Below are 23,796 nucleotides of genomic sequence, written 5' to 3' on the forward strand. Positions count from 1 at the left end.
GTTTTGTTAATGTCAACTTTGCCGTATTATTTCTGGGTTCGGTACTTCTGATTCAACATACTAATTATTTAAAACATTAATTTTTCAATAGGCGAAATTTAACAGTAGAACTATCAGTCCAAATTACTTTCTACTTTTAATCTTATCTTCAAGAAATGACCCATGTATAAAAAGAGGTGGAAGGTACCAAAGGGACATTTAAAGTCCATAGCGACAACATAGAATACTAAACTTAGAAACACGAAAACACCCATCAACTAACCCCTAAAATGGGGAGGGGGAGGTACACACAGATTCTACGGAGAGTATAATTAAGAATGGAAATGGGTAAAGAATTGTTTTTTGTCAAAGAGACAACAACCCGAGTAGACAATAACCGAATGCCATCAATATGTGAAAGCATATAAGTCGACAGTTAAAAAAACATTTAGGGAAACGCTTCATTCCACCACCCCATTTGCATTTTATCACATAGACGATAATCAATATAAAATCCTAACTGACATCATTTAATCTGTTTAAATGCGTTGGTGTCAGTTTGAACGTTAATAACAGTTGGTCTAGATACAATTTGGTTCTTCATTTCAATATTTTCCTATTTTCCTATTTTTGTTATTTAGCACATGAATCAGAACTATTTACCACTTTATAATCTGCTATGTGTGGTGATCCACGAATGTATTTAGGTAGCTCGACATTAATCTAGCTCGACATTAATCTAGTTCTCAATAAAGTTATTTATTTTATTGTGTACACCTTCATGTCTTTTTATTCATATTCTTTCTTTTATTAATGTTATAATTATCTTTAATTTTGATGTTATTAAATGTTGCAAAATTTTCGTATCTGCTTCTAGTATATACACAGTAATTAAACTAATTACTTACTATATTTAATGTTTTATCAAAACAATATTTTGCATTCGTCAATTCTTTTGAAATCATAGTATCAAAATTTCAAAGAGACCAAAAAGTCATTATATCAATTGTCTAATTAATTTATAGCATTACATGCGAAAATTATGCCAATTCCTTTCAATTCATGTTGGGTTTTGACATCATAAAAATATTAAGATTTATTCATAAGTGCTTAACATTATAACGTAAGATTTTTATGTACAGAAAATTAATCCAGCATTCTAAATGCAGAAATGTTTCTAACATTAGAAGCAACATACTATTTTATTCGACATATAACAAATCGGTGTTAAATGAATCGCACGTAACACTTGAAGATAACAGCTTTTACAACATACAAACAGAGAACAATGAACACTGGTAAACATTAAAATAACATTTTGTAACATGTAATCAAATCACAACTAACGACAAATAGGTTGAAACAAGAAGGAGAATGAACATAGGTTCAATAAGACACTAATGGTAGCAAAACAAAGCTCAGTGGAAAGACAGGAAAATGACGAGCAGACAAATGGCAGTCAATAAAACACGGTAACGAAATGTAAATATTGGACAAAAACCCTGCAAAATTTATCGGAGGAGTCAGGACCTTCGGAAGAAGAGATAACTGTTGCATAAAGAATTGACAATATTTTGATTGATTTGTTTAACGTCACGTTTAGCACTATTGTATTAAGTATATCGTGACGGACACCATTTTGTTTTTTGTTATTCATACATGTTGTAGTACTGCTTATGTGCAGAGAATTCGAAGATATTAAGATAATAGAACACAATGTTTTAGAATGTAACTGTGAATCCACGTAGCTTTCAAGTACTAGTATATATATGATGGTATTTAAGTCGTGGAGGCTTTAATACAATGAGTTCCTGGCATCGCTATATTCCTAACAATGTTAATTGTTTTATGATTAACAGTTTTAACTTCCTGTTCATGAAAACATCTGTAAAACGATACAATTGATTGGTTAATTAAGCTCAAACCAATACATTTTATTTTAGATCAAATTGTATTACTACGACTCAATACTTTTTGAGGAGTCTCACAGATCGTGATACGTCAGAGCTTTTGTAAGATAATCTCTAAATCATTCTCGCTTGTATGATGATCTTTAAATAAACTCCTCATAGAAACCAGCATTTAAATTTTGTATTGAAATCATTCTTCTGTTCTAATCTTAGAACAACTACGTTTTCAAAGCTTTTGTAAAATAATCTCTAAATTATTCTCCTATTCTAATCTTAGAACAACTATGATTTGAATAACAAACTTAACTACGGTAGCTTTTGACATACATATAATATGACAGGGGGTCGGATTGGGTTTATATAATACTGTAAATGGGTAACAACATAGAGAAAAATTATCTAAGCAAAAATGTACAAGTAAAGTAATGTTTAGACAAGTGGAACAAAAAGGATGTGAAATATGACAAAATCTACATTGTTCAACATATAAATAATATAGATGAACATTGTTAATGTCTGTGTCATTTTGGTCTTTTGTGGATAGTTGTCTCATTGGCAATCATACCACATCTTCTTTTTATATGTACCAAAGAAAATGATCGGAAAAGATAACACACATTGTTGCATGCCCTAAGCAAAGTTGTTATGATGTTTAAAGGAAAATGGTACTGTATTTGAAGATTTGTCACCGTATTAAAGGGATTCGACGGTCTCAAATTCATCATTACTGGAGAAAAGAACGCAGATAGCAAAATGGGAATTTATCTCAGTCAAATCACTAAATAACTTTGAAACCTCTTAAAAAAAGTATTCTGTTACTTTTTATTCAACTATAAACGAAGCTAGGATTATATAAAATTTGTATCATTATGTCACAAAATAAAAGATTATTATATAAATTTCTTTAATTTTCTATAAAATATAGCATTCAATTACTTCTGCACATTTCTTGATAAGCATACATCTAACATGAAAGGAAAAGACATTGATTTTACTTTTAATATCTTTTTAATAGCATTCTGTGGATAATTTTTACTTCCGCTGTCTTGGTGAAAGTATTATTTTATATCAATAGTATAAATTATATGTTTGAAGGAATCTGTTTTAATTACACTGTCTATGATCAATTATCAGACTGAACAGAATTCGATGACGTAATTATTTCCAAGGATATCGGAATATCATGCAACAGTTGACATCGTGTACGAATTAAAGGGAGATACATTATATACTCAGCAACACAAATAACACGCAAATTCTTCCCATACAAAGCAGTTTCACAATTTCTTGGTTTTTTTTAAACAATGCATATCCCTAATACTAATTTTGTAAGCCTAACATTGAAATAAATGGGGATTTCTTTGAAAAAAGTCAAAAATCGAAAGTCTGAGATGAGCCAATATGCAATTATTCATTAGAAACAAAATCTGATTAGGAAATGTGGAAGTTCAGTCGCAACGCGTTACGTTGAACTTATAAAAATGAGTGGGTTTATGGCGAATATAACTTAAAGAAGGCACAAACAACACAATTCTATACAAACCGAGCAAACAGTTAGACACTACAAAAATTTTATAAACCCCAACTAAAAACGACAATGATTATGAATTATCGCTATTTAATGAAAATTCATTTGATCTCACTGATTGATAATTTCATTTCTCAGCACAATAGAGCGCTATAAAAAATTATCGCTATAAACTAGGGGCGCAAATGCCGGTTCTCAATGAAATTAACAACGTCCTCAAATGTAAAATAACAATAAACAGATTATCATTGGTCATCTCAACTCAATTGCTTTTCTCACTTTCGTTGTTCCGGCTCTAGCGAGAAAATCAATCTCGTTGAGATGATCAATGATAAACTGTAAGTAGTACACTTGCATCAAACTTTATAGAAGTAGAACAAACTGTCATGAAAAGCCGATTAAGTATTCTTCCTTATCTATCATGACCTAATTATTGTTGTAGTTACTGTATCTATACAAACTACCGGATTTATTTCCGTCATTTTTTTCCAGAATACTATTGAGTTTATTGAGTTAATCAATCTTTATCAGTCATACTTATATAGGTCTGATTGATGACAATTCTGTTATTGATAAATTTTGTATTATTCGGTTAATAACGTCTGCAGTTAACAGGTCAGTATTATATGGAAAATGGCCATTGTTATAATAAAGTTCGTTTCTGTGTGTGTTACATTTTAATTTTGCGTTTCTGTTGTTGTGTCGTAGTTCTCCTCTAATTTTTTATGTGTTTCACTCAGTTTTAGTTTGTAACCCGCATTTGGTTTTTTTTCACAATCGATTTATGAATTTCGAACAGCGGTATACTACTGTTGACTTTATTTATACAAATGGTGTGCAAATAGTATTGACATTTTGTTCATCCTTTAAAAGATCACAAAACAACACAATTATAATCCTGGTATCTTATTGTATAATAGAAATTCGAGCATAAGCAGTCATTGGTTACACCCAGTGCATGTTTGTTACATTGTCGTATGCTTCATAGCCGCAAATTGGTTCATGAAATAATGAACGTCCAATACAACCTAATCTTATACTGATTTTGTATTCATTGCAGGGGTTAGACTATTTTAATTCTATCTTGATATTCTCCTCATGATCATATCTGATGTATGATGAATAGTTATTAAAACAACTTTGGTATTGTCTAGATTTCCTTTCCATAGCCATTAAACATACTAAACAACATTGTTATGTTCATGTTTAGCCACAGTGACGGTCATTTAAACTTGTCATTGTTTGTCTATCTATAAAGTTAATTTTAGTGCAAAATTAAATTTATATGTCAAAATTCACAAAGCAAAATTGCGAAACGAAATTCATAACTGTGTATATCTAAATAGTAAATCGGACCAGAATAGGCAAAGAGATCTGTCGATTTGCGTGGATATAAATTTATTTATTGCTATATTCAAATTTTGAATTCCGCGCAATTAACAACATAAAGAAGAAATGAAAATGTTGCATACTACTGAGTACATGTATAACTACTAACTTTCTGTTATATTCCAGAACAGGACAACACACACCACGTGACACACACTTTCTTGCTACTTTGATTGGTTTCATCAATATTAATTGAACAGTGGGAGAAATGTTACAGTTTTCGGTTCAGACATAGACTCTTTAAATATCAACAAATTACAAAAAAGTAAATCAAATATTGGCCAAACAAGACAAAGTGTTATTTGATTAAGGCTCAGTAATACAATTTGATGTTGTAGAGTTCTGAGAAAAGAACAGTAAAACCAGGAGTTTTGTCTTAAATTGAATTTTCAATGGACGGATGAGTTGTTTGAACTTTAAAAATGTAAAGTTTGAAGTTTTGATACAAATGTGTATTTAGAACGTTTGCGACAAAGACATTTGTTTTAAACAGGAAAATAAATCGCACATCTTCGGTATTTTATATTTCATAAATATCACGCATACCTGGGTCATTATCCAAAAAAGTGCAAATTTCGACGAGGTATTATTTGGAAAAATGATGTCATTGTTTAAAACATTTAAATGTGTCCCGCTATTCTATAGCATGGTAGCAACGATATTCAGAAATATGCAATGGGAAAAAATGAAGAGTTCCTTCAATTTTAACAATTTAAGGTCATCCTTTGATAGAATCGTGTCAATGGTGTTACCAATTTAAAGCATACATTTAAGTACTAAATATTATTGTTTAACATCAAACAACTGTTCCAATTTGTTGTTTAGGTTTAAATTACGACTTATTGACATTATTCATATAGCTGTGCATTCTATTCAAACATAAACTTCAGAATATATTGTCGTAAAAAAGTTTGCTGTCCTAATTATGGCCGTTGTAAATACTAAAAAATACACTTAAACTGAATATATGTGAATTGTATAAGATTAAATGATAATTATATACCTAATCATTCGTACATGACCTAAAACACTTTCATTTATGAATAAAAAAATTATAAAAAATGTCGCATTTTTATATAGTAACACCACTGACCCTTCAGTAACTCCAATGATAAAAAGGTAACTCCATTGACATCACAATTTCAAATTTTACCTTTATTAAGTTCTGACCACAAAGCCAAGAACACCGAGCAAAGAAAAAGATGAAAAATTAATTCTTAGGCTAAAATATCTCAAATCATATAACATAACATCAATAACTAAAAATGTCAATAGTGTTACTAAATAGTGTCATTGTTACCAGCATACATCAGTTTGTGAAAACTTTGTATAAGTAATACATGATATTGTTAAAACATTGTTAAATAAGTTTTGCTTTTCATAAATAATATGATATTTTGCTTGTTAAGCATGAAAGAAACACAAAACAATGCTGATTGTCATGATATATTCAGTGGTGTTACTAAACTGGTCAATGGTGTTATTTTATCAAAATGGTCTCACCATTGACAGTAACACCAATGATTTAAGGTGCATTTTAAGATTTAGTTACGAAATGAGTGCTCCATTCCCCTATTTTATATGTTGTTACTGGTTACTGGTGCATGTTTCTATAATCAATATATTTCATAGTTCAAAGTTCAGGCAATGTTTTCAAAAATTGATTTTTATAAGGGTACACCATGGACACTATTTTCATTTATGATATAGCTTTTACTTACTTTTAAGATTTTTTCAACAAAAAATGTTTGTTTTCTTTTGCATAACATGCTAACAGGTAACGTTACTAAAGGAGAAACTATTGCAACTGCTGAAATCTTGAGAAAGATAACTCTTACCCTACCATGTGTCTTTTGGTTACACCATTGACTTTAAAAATGAGACTTTTCCTTTTGGTGATTTTTTTTTTATATAAAACCAACATACACCTCCCAAATCATTAAACAAATGTTTGTATGTATCAAAATGCAATAAAAAGTGATAAATCCTAATAACAAATGTGATAAATAATAGTCCTTTTTCAGGTCTGAAAGGATTTATATAGTAAAAAATAACAGTTGATTCTGGCTATATCCAAGGGTTTAAGAAAACATTAAGGATGTTTTTATAACATTTCATACTGTAAACTGTATCACACACATTTATATCTAACATATGCAAGTGTTATTTTGATACATTTTGATACATTTTCATGTCTTTTGACTTAAACATAGTTTTGCATTTTTTTTTTATAATGACCCACCTATGTTAAAATCGGCATTAAGCATAACGAGAAAGAATTATTTCGTTATTTTTGTGATATTATACAGTGTTCCTATGATTTTCAAGGTATATGTCTTTTATGTACTAATAGAAACGTGTCTTTTGCCCGGAAATCAGTATCCTTCATTTAGTTATATATGATTTTGATGTCTGTACAAATGCCACGTGACAAATGGGTCGTTACAGGATAACATTCGATATTTACAGTTCGAAAACCAAATATATATATGGAACATGTGAGAGTATACCGAAAGGGTCAAACCATAACAGCCTGTACCCCCTAACTTAGTTTAACGTGTCGTTCATGCAGAAGCTGCAATTTTTGTTATTTTCATATTACAATTATATAAAATAATAATTTTAACGTAACATTAATCGATTTCTATCGTTTTAAACCTTCAAGTGCTGAATCATTATTGGAACGTACCTCGGGGATTGTGTCTAAGAGACAACACACCAAAAAGTGCAGAAAATAGTCCAAGGCCCCCAATTGGGTCTTCAACACAGCGCAAAAATCCCACACAGAGACGGGCTCCAGTATGCCCCTAAACAAAACATTCTACATACATGGAAGTAATTCCAACATACTGTCATTCATTAGGGTATACGTACCGTCTCAAAATCACTTGCATTATATCTTTAACCCTCTGTTTTACATTTAACCACTATCAGATGTATACAGTACAGTCCGTTGCTATTTAATCGAATTTGCACTGTTCTTAAGCTTCTCCAAACAAAACCAAACAAAAATTAAAAAAATGTTTTTGTGGTCATGCTATCATGTTCCTACACATAATAGAGTTTACGCATATTGTCTTCAACTATTTTTTTATGTGAACTCATTGCAAAATTGACAATTCTCTCTGCCCTTCTTACTTATCTTTAACGTTTTTTAAAGTAAATGGGAATTTTTTAATCTTATGTTTTAGATTTTCTTCAAATACAAAAATGTTGTTCTTTTGGAATTAGTATGTTTCTTCTTGATCTTTTAAAAAGCTTCTGTGAAGACAAAAAGAAACATCTTTAATTTCTTAATATCGTAGACAACAACAAATTTTGAAAGATTAGTTCCAAATCACATTAGTTGAAAGACAAGATTTGTGTTTTTCCATAAAACATTGATCTTTAAATTTTATTATTTTAACACTTTAATGGCTGCATCATGTTAAAATTATCAAAACTCTTCCGTAAAATCAAATATTGATAGCTCGAATGAAGCAAAACACGGTTATATGATTAAAGTTGGAAGTCAAACTCCGGTAATTCAATTGTAAGACGGATAACTTATTCTGAAGCCCGTAATCGATTTCTTTCTAAAATCTCAAGTCAGCGTGGCAAATGCGTTTGTACTAACAGTGATTTTAAATTAAATATCCGAGGGATAAGTTTCTTCGATTCATTTCGTTAAAAATCACAATGTTGACTTTGTAAAACACGTCTTTTACGATCATTTTGGGATTCTCTTCTTTAACTCGTTTCTCTGAATTGTTTGTAGTCATTTCAGCAAACAGTCATATATTTTTTTCATTTTTCGTTTTGATTGTAAAAATGTGAAACGAGGCTTATAAAGCGAAACTATATATCTCTGTACAAAAACTTCGGTTGCATTCCCTTCAAGTTAAGGTAGATAGGGTGTCTAAATTATAATCCATAGAATTTTTTAATAATTTGCCAAAATGAAGTTTATATTATGCTTTTTAAAAAACAGTAATAAAAAGAATGGGTCACCGGGCTTTTTTTTGCATGCTACACGGTGTTCAAAATTGTCAAATTTTGTATAGATTATGCATGGAAACCCCAATTTTCTGCAATAAAGCGTAAACTACAGCATAGAATTTTGAGATAACATATTAGAAGATAGCTTTGATAGTATGCTTTCAGTTAAGAAAAAGAAAAAATGGGGTCACCGGACCTGTTTTCTTGTTACATAATAAAATAGAGAAATTCCTAACACATTCTATTGTAAAAATACCTTAATCTGAATTATCAGCCCTTGCATTTGAGTTGCCTTCCCTTATGTGGCAAAGTTGGAAAAAAATTGTTCAAACAAAACATTTCGGTTTTTTGTAAAATACAATCATAAATATGATAAAACATGTCATTTTCTATGTAGAAGTGGAATTTCTTACACATGAATTATCACCTTCTCTAAAAATTTGCACATTCTATTAAAGATCTAGACCTTGTTTTCTGGTATTTTCAAATCCAAGATGGAGGAAGACACCCTATCTACCTTAATATAGAAATAAATAGATGTGGTATAATTGCAAATTATACATCTCTTTGTAGAGATCTAATGAAATAGAATATAACAACTATTGGTCGCTGTATGTTTTAAAAAAATGAGCAATACCCATACTGCATAGTCAGCTATAAAATGCCTCAAAAACACAAATGTTAACGAAATCAAACAAGATAACTTACGGCCAGAATTATGTAAAAGAAGAAAGGAGTGAAATAAAAATATGATATGTAGCAACAAACGAAAACCACTGAATTGCAGGCTCATAACCTGGGACAGGCACACAGAGAATGTTGCAGATTTAAACACGTATATAAGACATATAACGGGTGCCCAAATCTCCCCTTAACCCGTGACAGTGGTGTAACAATACAACATATGACGATAAATAGCTTGGCCTGTGTTAAGAGAGAATCATACCTCTTTGCACGTTACAGACACCCTTGTAGATTTCGACAAAGAGCAGGCTAATGCCGCTACAAGGCAGAACTTGCACCCGCAAAGTGGAAATAAATAAATACAAGTTGCAATAACTTGTTTCCCAATCCGCTATAAATAAATATGATTAAACTAAACTAAACATATGAACAAACAATACACATCAGTTGAAAAGGGCTTTACTCATAAGAAAGCAGAAAAACACAAACCGGACGTAACAGCTACATGTAGTTTATTTAAAGCTCATATTAACATGTATCTAAGAAAGTTGGCCCTATTTGGTTTGCCTACTTAATTTGATGGTCTTAACATATGTCATATTTTTTACTTTCATTCATTGCGTTTTCAAGCCTGTCTCGTGAATATTATAATCAGGAGCTGTGGTAAGATTGCAAATGAGAATGAGACGACTAGTATGTATATCAATCAGAAACCAGCAGATGTGCATTTAAACCATTAACGATCCCTTTACAGTAATGCAGGAATAACATTTTGGGGTCCAGTGTCATCAATGCACTTTATCGTCAAATTATTGCACGTCAACATGGCCATTGTGGAAGTCACGTTATGATTCAACATCCATGATGGTAAAGTACATATTATAATCTTCATGTATTATATCTAATAAATATTGTAATGTTTTGTAATGGTAATGATATTGCTTTGTACTCTTCCCTATGTGGGATCAGTGTTTTAATTTAACAAAGTATTTGTGTTCGAATTAATATAGTTTGTCTCGACCCTCCAGGTTTTTTTATTGATATCCTGATCTGTTATTGGTTTACAAATTCATATAGCCCGCGACAGAAATATTTGATGGCTATAACATACTAATAAACTGGACGACACGATTAATAACATACAATCTATTTCATATAGAATTTCTATATCTGCCCTGAAGGGTACATTAAAATACCATCTATACCAATACAGTATGTAAAGTGGTATTAATTGTTCTATGATTCCTTCCTGAAGGGGGATATTTGACTTTTATCTCTCATGGTTTCTTAAAGGTAAAATTTGACTTTTGTGTTTCATGAATTCTAAAAGGTAACAGTTGACTTTTATCTCTCATGATTTCTAATGGGTAACATTTGACTTTTGTGTTCCTTGATACCTGAAGGGTAACAGTCGACTTTTATCTCTCATGGTTTTATAAAGGTAACATTTGACTTTTGTGTTTCATGAATTCTAAAAGGTAACATTTGACTAGTGTGTTCCATGATTTATAAAGGTAACATTTGACTGTTGTATTCAATGACTCATGAAGGGTATCAGTCGACTTTTATCTCTCATGGTTTCTTAAAGGTAACATTTGACTGTTTTTTTCCCTGATTCATGAAAAGTAACAGTCGACTTTTAAATATTATGGTTTCTTAAAGGTAACATTTGACTATTGTGTTCCACGCATGATTCGTGAAGGGTATCATTTGACTTTTATCTCTCTTGATTTTTAAATAAATGACTTTAAGGATAAAACTTTGCAGTAAATGTATGGCATAATACATAGTACAATAACGTAATTGAATTTCCCTTTTTTCTAATTAAAGTCCAGTTACAAATACTGCATGCATATTCAGGATGAGAAACATTTAACAATAAATCTCATGCGTTTTGCAGAGTTGTTGAGGTGAAGAGTTGAGTATTTGGACTAGGAACAGAAAAAGCTGTTATTGTGGATCGGGGATTAGTTTCTGCCTTAAGACAAGCAACCTACGCCGTACGCATCTATTAACGAGTGCTGGGAACGATCCTTTAACGTGCAGAGATAGTGGCCCTTTCTTTATACGGATATATTCCGTTTTATAATCTTACCTCCTATACATTTCCAGGAATATGATTGGTTAAAAGCGTCCGCGTGCAGACCGTGTATATTTGATACTAGGTTAGTAGGGAGGCGGGGCTTATCTCATACACGGTTAGTAATGGAGTTACGTCCCTTTATATTCCACATTAGGTAAGAAGGGACGGGGCTTATTCCATACACGGTTAGTAATGGTGTTATGTCCCTTTATAAAAACAAAACGGTACTGAGAAAAAATCTTAAAAGTTCAAACAGACGAAGAAATTGATGATTAAGATTGAAATAAATTCGTAAAACACAATTAAGCCTTACAAGTCGTTATTGTTGGCATCTGTTTTTGTAGGATCAATGGAAGTATTTTCTTAATGCTAACAGTATTGAAGACTTGCTCATTTTGAGAATCACTAGTCTTAATTTCACACGTTCAGATAGTCGGTAAGACAAATTCGTTACATAGTGTGCTAGTGACGTAAAACGGTATATATATGGGGTCACGCTCTCACACCATATGGAATTTACTGACCCCATATATACCGTATTAGGTAACTAGCACTTTATGTAACTAATATTTTATTCTATTTTGAGCTGACCTTTCTAGGTTTTTCCATAATTCTTCATAATAAGATATCAGTCCTGACAGAAACGTCAAAACGGGACATATACCCTGGAATATTCTCCAGGAAGATAGCTGTCTTATGCCTTTTTTTGCACATCAGCATCAATAGATTGTTCTTTAAGGTATATTTGCGGCTTCCTACTAAACACGTGATCTTTGTTTAACATTTTGTCATTTTGAATGATTGATTGTTGGGAGTTTAACGTCCAGTAATATTCAAGTTAGGAAAATGTGTACTGCCACTGGAAAATAAGGGTACATTAACTATGAACAGAAATTGTTGCTTGCAACAGGCCACCTACGAACTCATCGTGTTTCCGAAGTTTATTGAACGGAACCGTTGATTACATGTACTAGCGTCGTAACGTTACCTCAGGCTGTCAGACTTACGGTATACTCTAAATAGTAATATGTCGGTAATTATGGTTCACATTTCTATACTTTCACTAAGTTATTAACGAAAAGCGATGGTATGCTAACATGTTGGATCAACATAAGTCTTGATATTTGATTAATACAAATAAAAAATGAAACACTACTCGTTTTCCTTTCTTCGATATAAAATTATTGAACCAAGTCACGAAAACTAATAAAACAGAGAGCTATAAGTGTCCATCAATTCATTCCTGTTATTATCACACCATAACAATGCTACAATCATACCATGTATACAATTGTCAACAAAAGGATCTTCAATACTAATGAAAGAAATGTAAATGATAAGGACAAGTCACGTGACAATGAAATATTGGGTCCATATCACGTGACGATGAAATATTGTGTTCGATACAATTTACAACAAATACCATTGAACTGTCAATAGGAGTTTACTCTACATCTCAGTATATCCATTAATATATATATATTTAGAAGTGTTTAACGACCTTGACTGGCTATACAGCCCTTGCACGGTCGGCTCGGTGCCCGAAGGCGATTGGTGAGCATTTAAATAATGTTGTGCCATCGGTCAGGAATAAGTGGTGGTCGCCATTTTGGAGGTCGCAATCTTGGTTTTGTGAGCTGTTTTGATTTGGTTTGTTCACTAATTTGATGTTATATTCTTCACAACGGCTGCTTTCAGGGCCAGTTTGGGCAGCTTGGCAGCCCGCTTACCTCGATGAAGGAGTACCGGTAGATGAGTCTCGGACGTAGTATTATAGATGACAGGAAGCGTTATCAGGACCAAAGCCGCGAGGCAGTGAAATGAAGGTCAATTACCCAACACCTAGGATACAGCCCTCGGACGTTAATCGGCATAACACTCCCCCACGATACAATTGGTTTTGGGGTGCATGTTAACGCGGGTACGCCTACTACTACGTCTACTGTACGGCTTGTTTCTGTCATCTAAAGTAGTAAGTCGTTGATCATCTAACTGTAAACCCTCATCGAAGATAGCGGGTAAAGGAGAGCTGGCCCAGCACGTCCGTTCAGCTGTAATGACTGAGACGTGAATGAAAATCCATTAATATAGCTGTTGATACCAAGGAATTGTATATTTAAAAGGAATGGAAACGCGGCTCGAGATCAATCGGGATACCAACAGCGCACCCGCAGAGCTATAAACCATGTCTGGCTCAGGCGGAAGTATGATGAATAATATAAAAAATCATGACGGAGTTCCATTTCCTGTCATATAAATCGGTCTTTTAATTCACGGGGTCATCTTGCTTGAGACGATATAAATGAGAGAGAAACCCGAAATCAAGAATAAACTTTTATTCCTAGCAAAAAGTAAGGCCTTAGGTATCATTTTAATGCCTCATCAAACATACGTTTGTAATATTGTATTGAGTAAATTCTCATTAGAATAGACCTCGGTCTTGAAAATTGAGGGAGTTTCATCCGGATTACTGAACAAAAAATACTGTGTTTTGATTTTTTTCTAAAAACTTGAAAACTGCGAAGTGCAAAACAAAACAGGTGATATCATTATGAAGCTGAAACCTTATTCTATCGCTTAGGCTCTTTTTGAAGTTTCTTGTAACTTTTAAGAATTTTCTACGATTTTTCGAAATTTCAGTTTTGAGTTTCAATATTCTGTCAAAATATGTCTATCAATCTGGGAGTGCACTACGATTTCTTTATTATATTGGAAAGTAGAAAGAAAAAAGTGAGAAAATGAGATATCATTTTAAAGAAGGAATATTTTTCTACAGTTTGATCTAAATTACGAATGCTAAATGTAATTGGTACAATATATATGATTTTATTTCGAAACATGTTGAAAATTTGAAGTTGTGCGTCAACAAATACATCGACACTTTGTATTTTGGTATAAGTTAAATAACTACTTGAAATAGATGTGACATTGACATATAATTTAAAAGCTTAGTCTTTTTTCTATCGCATAGTGTTGGTTTTATGAAAATGGTGATAAAAACGAATTAGCTATGATTTTTCAAAATCCCATGTTTATATTTCACATTGACGCCATTTTGTTTGAAATAACAGACAAGATATATATAGAAGACACACGATTGGGATTTATTGTGCCTTTTTATATACCATGTACGATGTTATGCATTTCAAGTTTTTTTGTCAAATGCTGCTTTAGATACTAAATCGTTGTTAAAAATGCAGTTTGCCATTATAAAGCGTTGCCGCAAATTACCATACGAAACAGCAAAACTGTTCCTTCCTTTTTCTCCCAGAGCAGTAGTCTATAGGCCGCAAAAGTATTCCTTCGGTGTTAAAATAAATAAAATGCGAATGTGGGAAAGTTTTAACTGTTTCTAATTAGAAAATTTATTGCATCTCTGCATAATTTAGCATTAATTAACAGGTGAACTCGACATGATTAATTTTTAACATCTTAAAAGTATGTAAGACCAGAGACAAATTAGCTTATCATTGATACATGATATATTATACCTGCAAATTGGAACATCCTGCATGCCGTTGTTTATTATAACACCTGTAATCTGAGTTCTTTTATCTAGATAATATACTGCAGTTGTTAAAATTTTCCTTCCTTCATAATAATTTATTAAACTTCTTTCTTTAACAGTCATTTAGTTACATTTTTAAAATGTTCTTTATTTTGCATGAAAACTTTTTAACACTCGTAAAATGTCCGATATCATCTGATTATGACATACCTTCATGAAATAATACGATAAAAAAAATTGAATAATAAGTTTTTTATTACTAACTTTGCATGTGGTTGTATTGTTATATTTTTTTTTCTTGGATTAATTTATTTTTCGTTTCATGATTTATCACTTAGCTACTTTACCACGTTCGTACTACACAATGTAAGTACCGTTACTCTACAATTTCGAATTATCTTCAAAAATAACAATAATAAGATTTATTTTACGACAAGCAAATTGAAACAGAATGCCCCTTAGAATGATGTTTTAGTCATTATTTTTTATTACAGAAACATGCCTGAGAAGAAAAAAATATCATTGTCAAGTTAGATAACTAGTGTCAGATTAAATGACCACGTTCGATAACTTCTACCAGATAAGTAATGAGCCAGTTAGAGCGATGGGGTGTAATTAACACCCGGTCAAAGCAAGAGATGCATCATAATATTTTCTTTGAAGTCGGCCGCGTTTCCATTCCTTTTAAATATACAATTCCTTGTTGATACCGATTAATATGATGGCATATTGTAACACAATTGTGTTTCATAACAATAACTGTTAAGGTGTAATTAAATATAGCATAACCGAAACAACTACATTTACCTTTAAGACACTTAATAACAATGTGTACGAATATTATAGACATATACCCTGCAGCCAATAAATGACAATGTCCACAGTTAAATAACATGTATCCTTCAGAAGTTAATTGCATTGTTTGACAATTAACCACAGACTAGTATTACTCAACATCAAGACTACTACGTCACCTGCCAACAGCTATGGGCCATTGTTTATTGTCCACTGGTCTATATAAGATCAAGCTTTGGACTTGAACAAGGGACAGATTGGTACAAGAGATTCGTGCAGAGAGATTCCGCCAAGGTCTCCCCCTTGTGGGTAGGCTAGAACTCATGTGCTTAATATCCGAAAGTACTCCATCAGGACTGAACAGTTATACCACTATACGATCACGTGCCCATGTGATGAGTTATTGAACATTCGAACAATTCAACTTTTAAGACAGTTTGTGAACATTCGAACATTTGAACTTTAGAATCTTTCTTGACTTTGTAATTATATAATAAAATTATTTAATCCACTAACTAAGGCAGCAATCCAACGACTCAAACAAGCCCGGTCTGTGGAGATTTTATAGAGCATTAAAAATAAGCAATTGCAGGAAAGTATGTTACGTGAGAGATGAGTGGTTTATGGTATAATTAGATTTATGAGCGGTCAATCTCGATATCGGAGAAGCAATCTGAGATGTGTCAATCATCAAGACAAAAGAAACAAGTCCTGTCGCATAGGACAATGCAAAAGAAAATATTGTTGTTATCTTATGATTGTATTGTTTAGGGATAAAGTCTCTTATCAATATAAGAGCTACAAATTGGATCTTATTAGAATAAAGATTGTTATGAAAATAAATGGTATATACATAGAACAAAAGTATGGCTAAAGATAATAAAAGCTGCCTATAGCTGTCATATGTCATATGAATGAACAAATATATATACAGATATGAAAGTTTTGGTTTTAATTTTCATATTATATTTATTTTCCATTTTAATTTCGAATTATCGATAAAAAAAAATAAGACTGTGTATAAACAACCGTATTACCATCATTACAATTACTGCATTAGAAAACAGAGAGAATGCAAAGGAACACCAAGAAAATAAAAGTCATAGAATCAAGAAAAAAATCGGCGATGAGACAAACAAGAAACCAAAACAATCTACACAGAAAATTAAAATAATAAACATAAAATAAAAAAGATCTCAAAAAAATCTCCAATGTTATCGGAATCAGATCCAAGGGCATGCATTCGTAATCTAATTGTTAAGTGATACTTTGGGAAGTTTCGTAATATAACAAACATACTACAGAAAATGATAGCACCACATAATCCAAACTTCTTAACTCAGAATAATCTGCAGTCGTGTCAAATGATATTTCAAAAAGATATGAAAAATAGGAAAATTTCAAAATATTTGCTTTATGATGTAAAAATGCGTGTGATAATTGAACTGTTGGAATCATCACAAGCGGATATTATCTGCTAATATCAGCGCTAAGGAAAATACTTTAATTGCTCAGCAATCCTTTGGGAATTATTCTAATATAACAAATAGCTGTAGAAAATGATTACTTATCCAAACGTTTTATCCCAGCAGACTGTATAAAATGCTGATATTAAAGAAATTGAAATGAATTTGACAGCTTTCTGTATTTTTGCAATTTAATTAAAGCCAGATTTAAATTATAACAAACATACGTGCGAGTCATTTAACTATATGGAATAGCGTTACGCCATTGGTCCAACATATTTATTGCTTGAGACCTTTTTTTACTAATCATATATCGACTTGTTGGACATACTTGAAAGAATAACAAACCAAGAATGCATTGAAATGGGAGCTTTTTTGCAATTAGAATGTTTTGACACAATTTTACAGTTAAAAAGTCAGTAGTTTTACAGATGTACCTAGCTAGGCCTGCAAACTATATTTCATGACCAGAATTGACTCAATACAAATTAAAACGAGGCTAGTATGATTTGAAATAAAGACGAAATGTGGGTAATACGTCTTCATGTATCTGAGAGTCGACAATTGTATAAATTGTGTCAAAACATATACGATTCGGAATAACTATTTGCTATCCATTGAATATAGAGTTAAATATGAGTTTCGCCTTTGGCTGCAAAGAAATATGATTGCTTTCATAGAAGAAAATATGAATCGACAGCAGAGTAGTGTATAATAGCGATGTCAAATTCTCAAACTAGCTCAGCCTGTATGAAATCTATAGTCATCTCTCTGAACACGTTAATATAAATAAAATTGAAGTTATTAAAAAAAGGTAAAACATTTGAGAAGCCGATATTAATCTACAATCTCTGCAACTATCCTATGAAATAATAGTTTCAAGAAGATATGAACAAATTAAACTTTTAAAACTGTAGTTTCATGATGTAACGATGCACATGCATGTGTGAATTTAACTGTTGCAATCAAACACAGAAAATACTGCTTAGTCGGAGCTTAAGGAATTGTGTAATTGTCAAATAATTTGCGCATTAAGAAAACTGAAGAGAAGTTTTACGGCATTGGTTGAATATCCATAGATTGTAAAAAATAGAAAATGTGGTATGATTGCCAATGAGACAACTCTCCACAAAACACCAAAATGACACAGAAATTAACAACTATAGGTCACCGTACGGCCTTCAACAATAGTTAACTTTGTTTACCCATTCAGAACGTTTTGAAAGTACTACCCAGAAAAACTTTATCAGCAAAAGGTGATTTTTTTCTGGTCAGCGACGAAGATTAAGTTTTCCAATGATTTAGTATTAAGACTTGCAAATGCAAATTTCAGAAGCAAAAATAGACTCGATAGATCGACTTATAAAAACAAGTTGTTTTTAATGCATTTGTGTATCAATATGTCTTATCCTAGGGACATACATGTATACTGAAAATCGAGTAAAGAATGCATTATTTCAAAATCAAATCACATTTTGTTAATTTTTTTTCACAAAAACAGCAAACAGTTCCTATTCCAAGTACCGTTTTGTTTTGTTTGACTGTAACTCTATGTGTGGGGAGAATAAAACACGTATAAGAGTTATAAGAGTTAAACTGCAAAAATTTGGCAGCATCTAATAACATTAAAAGTATTTTTAAAACGCTGGTACATAACAAAACCTTACATGTTATTTCGACATTTGTTTAATTAATCACGAAATGAAGCATCACAAACGATATATTCAATAAAGTGTACCCTTGTATAAAAAGATCGATGGCAAACTAGTCAACAAGGACTTCACTTGTCTAAACAAATATTTCTAGAAAATGATGACGAAATGTTTGTGATTTCTTTATTCCTAATGATTTCAATAAAATTGAAATTAAAAAGGATTTGACAGTTTTCAGTAGATATTTTGTTTGATAAGTATAGCACAGATTAAAATGTATTGGAAACTACAGTTTGAGCACTTTTACCCGTAGTTCTCAATAAAAAAAATCCGATACATTCACACATAATCTTTAATCCACAAGCTGAATTCCTGCCAAAACTTTAATATGAAAGAGATAAACTTGTCTGAACTTAGGTATTATTAACTTTGTTCTTGTTCAAGACTGTACACTGACGTCTAGATATCTATTCAGTTTGTTTTATTAGTGTTGCTATTTCGTCGCATTGTCATAAAAACGGTTAAAATCTACATATCTTTTAAATTAAATAACTCCCAACGGTGTGTTCGGCAAATTATCTTCGTGTACTTATGTCCTTCTATATTTGTGCCGTCCTAAAAACACTACATGTGAATGAACATGAATTGTAACACATTATGGAAATATTACATAAAGAGTTCGTTGTCTCCACACAATTTCTGACATATGATTGAATTACGTTGTTTGTGTGATTGTAGTTATGATTAATGTTTGTTTGGAATACAATAATTGACTCTACAACAAAAACACGCAAGTTTAGGATACGCAGTTTTTTTTAATTTATTTCTCATCAATTTTTCCTTATCCAGACAAAATGAGGAAATGTACAAATATAACAAGACATCCATATACTAAGTTATTGATTGATTGTTGTTAGCTTTACGCCACATTAGCTCAAAAAGGATATAAACAAACTAAACTAATATGCACTTCATATGTGTTAAGAAAAAATATCGGTCTCGTGTTAGTTTATCTGACTGTCAATATCTTACAAATTCACAAAGCAGACGACAAACTAGGAAAAGATTCAGCTTTGGCCTAAGATGAAATTGCACAATTGGTAACATATAAAATCATGATAAATCGGTTTTTAATTCCAAACAGTTTTTGGCGGCGATGAACATTCTTGGATTGAAAAGTACAAACAGATATCGAAAAGAATTGCGATGATATGTATTGACAATTTGCCATTAGAAGGATATATTACTTGATATATTTGCAACTGGATATTGATAAAACACGGAAGTTTCGTTACGCAGCAATATTTCTACTTCACGAATTATTGAAGGCTGTTTTTGCTTTTATATTAAATACTATGTTTCATTAATCAATTTATCAAGATGAAAAGTTTCATTAAGCAGTAATACTGTCGACATCACTACACTGAGTTATATAAATTTTAATTGAATAACTTTTTTCTATAATAATAAAATACTTTGTCGATTCTCGCATATATATCATGTTCAAGAAGAAATTGTTTGACACAATCGCGATGGGATTTTACTTGAGTATCAAATCAAAATGATTTATATTCTTAAATATATCTTCCTTTATGTTACTATGTTACCAGTGTGTAAATTGTGAATTTGTACAATAAAGCTGACAGTGGTTTTTTTTTAAAGAAGAGGTCAACCCAATGCCAAAAAATAAAGTATGAACATCTATGATCGATCAACATCAGTCATAGAAGTATTTAACATGCTGGAGCAAAAACGGACAACCAATGTTATAGATATATAACAACATTAAGATATAACAAAGACCATACCCTTAAGACGGTTCCAAACTTGTAACAGATACAAGAAAAAGTCCCTCAAAGAAAAACCAAACCAACAAGATGAGACTAAGGTATGAGGGAGATTATTTAATGGGTATTCCGACGTTTTTCGGCAAATTCCACAAAGTACACCCAAATGGTACATGAATGTATGTACGCTTTCAGGGAAAAACAAAACAAAGTAGAAATAGAACAAATATTTGTAATTAATAAAATATATTATGTAAAATGCAAAAAAAACCTGATACAATGAATACATTTTTCCGAAGCTTCCAACATTTCACTGATGAATTTGATTTCATGAAAATACGCGAATTCACGTAAGAGTGGGATTTTTTGTTTTGTTTGTTGGCCTGGACCCGGATAATGAACTTCCTATGGTTCATTTTAAATTCGTTTACTGTTTTAGTTTAGATAAAAAAAAAATTGTCTTAGATTTCTATGTTAAAACTTGATTAAAGAAATTAATAGTTGGTAAAGAGTTACCAGTTTTGTATATACTGATTATCATGATCTTTTTAATGTTATAAATTTATTCTATTCTATTTTTTTTTGATTTTTTGTTTGTATTTATACTTCGTTCTATTTGATTTGCTATTTTTTCGTATATGTCTCCAATTCTGTTTTCATTTTATCAAATATACATTTTGGGGCCCTTTATAGCTTTTTGTTCGGTGTGAGCCAAGGCTCCATGTAGAAGGCCGTACATTGACCGAAAAATAATGGTTTACTTTTACAAATTGTTATTTGGATGGAGAGTTGTCTCGTTGGCACTCACACCACATCTTCCTATATCTATATTTAGATTAAACTAACAAACAAATTAGCACAGCTGTACCTGAGACAAATAAAGCAAACCGTTCCACCAGATCGATATTAAAATAAATAAAAAAAATTCCGCACTTGTGAAAGTTTTCGTTCGCGTTATGGAAATTCACACTTCATTACAGGAACCTCAGTATAATCGATATTAAAACTTATAGAGACACGTTATTATAGACATTCTCCATTCAATTGTAAATGATTTTACATACAATGTACTATTCTACGTGTTATGATATACAGTTTACATAATTTCATAATATGTGATATACGAATATCAACATGCTTTATTAAACGTACTTGTCGTGAGATCTACAATGTAATGTAATATACATTTTTTCAGGGAATTGCACGCAATCTCAAGAACGAATACATCACAATGTTTATATTAAAGTACTTAAATTTTGAACAGTATGCTCTGAAAACATTTACCAACAGAAATGAACCATGACCTTTGAAATTGATTTTTAATGTGTCTCTACTGTGCCAAAAAAAAAACACGCGTAAAACACGTTAATCTGATTATGATGCCATGGTCTTGCAGGATTGTGAATGCAATTGTTAAAGAGACTTGATTTCGTCTCAAGGGCTACAACATTTAATTTTCAATATGCTGTTCCAAAATTCTTTTTTTCAATACGTTTAGGTAATGTCTCCATAAAGCAAAGTTTTATCAACGTTGACATATCGTTCATGTGAACTGAATAAGTTTGGATATAATACCTCAAATTGTAATATCAAGCCGTCCTATACAAACCATGTTCTAATCTCAATATAACACGGGGGTGCACATGCGTGACGTTACAATTAAAGTTGCAACGTCAATTGTATCTTAATCCGAAGAATACATTTTCATTCGTGTTACTCGAAAGGAAATCAAAATAAACTCATTCTAAAATGAAGTATACACAATCATCATTAAATCATGAAACCGTTGGTTTTCTAAATCGTTTGTGTTTCGTCAAATTAGAACGGCTGCATTTCGAACGTGTCTTAGGTCCGTTTTGAAGTTCAGAATTCTCCTATTAGCAAAATAAATGGAAAATAGCCTGATTATAGCTCATTTTTATTTAAGCAATCATTAAACTTGTCAACATTAAACATCTCGCTTCTGCGCTTACGCTCAGTATAAAGATTTTTGTGAACTATAATATTTATCATAAGTTTTTCTTAGATATGTACGATCTTACTACTCTACGAACTCCATTATTACATAAAGGGTCCTGTATCATTGTATACAACGTCCCAAAATTTACCGTTACCGAAATCAATTTACCATATGCGCATGTGCATTTCGAGTGCTACAGGTGTCATTAGTGATTCGTTTGGCTAAACTATTTAAGTATATACCAACGTCGAAAAGCTGATAATATATAAACTGAAAAGGACACAAAACGTTAAGACAAGAAATCAGAGTAATGCATGAGGGTAATACATGTACATTCTAATTTCAAATATGATTTTTAAAGTTTGAGTTTAAGTTTAGCTTCTTTAATTTTGTCTAAAAGATGGGTCCCATAAAACCATTTCCATGTCTTAATTAAACTGGCATATATCATCACTATATTTATTTATCATTCAACCTCCCTATTTATCATTTATAATTATAGTCTTTCGTTCATGTTTATTTCATATATGTTTGTGCTTTATTCAAATTGACGTAATTCTATACTAGTATATTTTGTGCAAATGTCATTAATATGACTGCGAATTTTTGAAGTAGTTTAATTTAAACTTCAAACTCTATATATATGATACAAGTATACGAATTTGTTTTCGTTGTACACACTGAAAAAAATACCTAGTAATCTCTACTAGGTAAACTAGTAAACTTACTGTCCATGAGATTACTAGGCCAGAAGTATATTTACTAGCCTACTTAGTAACTATACTAGGCCATCAAAGTAAATTTACTAGGCTACTTAGTAATTACACTAGAGTCCCTAGTAATTTTGCTAGACTGCTTGGTGACTTTACTAGTCTGAATAAGTAATTTTACTACCTTTTAGTAACATAACTAGGTTCTCCTAGTGGCAACTACATGGTAAGACTAGTGATTCTACTAGCTTCAAGTAACTCTACAAACATTTCCTAGTAGGAATACCTCCTTCAGCTAGTAACTTTACTAGCTATAAGTACTTGTACCAGGTCACCCTCGTGTGGTACTTTTTCGTACCTACATGTA

General features: G+C 31.6%; 1 protein-coding gene across 2 annotated transcripts in view; it reads right to left on the reverse strand.

Annotated features, from left to right (window-relative positions):
* The window catches only part of LOC139495139 (atrial natriuretic peptide receptor 1-like), a 440,175-nt gene that overhangs the window by 412,229 nt on the left and 4,150 nt on the right, over positions 1 to 23,796 (reverse strand). The window lies entirely within an intron of this gene.

This window comes from Mytilus edulis, chromosome 11 (assembly GCF_963676685.1).
Source record: "Mytilus edulis chromosome 11, xbMytEdul2.2, whole genome shotgun sequence".
Lineage (NCBI taxonomy): Eukaryota > Metazoa > Mollusca > Bivalvia > Mytilida > Mytilidae > Mytilus > Mytilus edulis.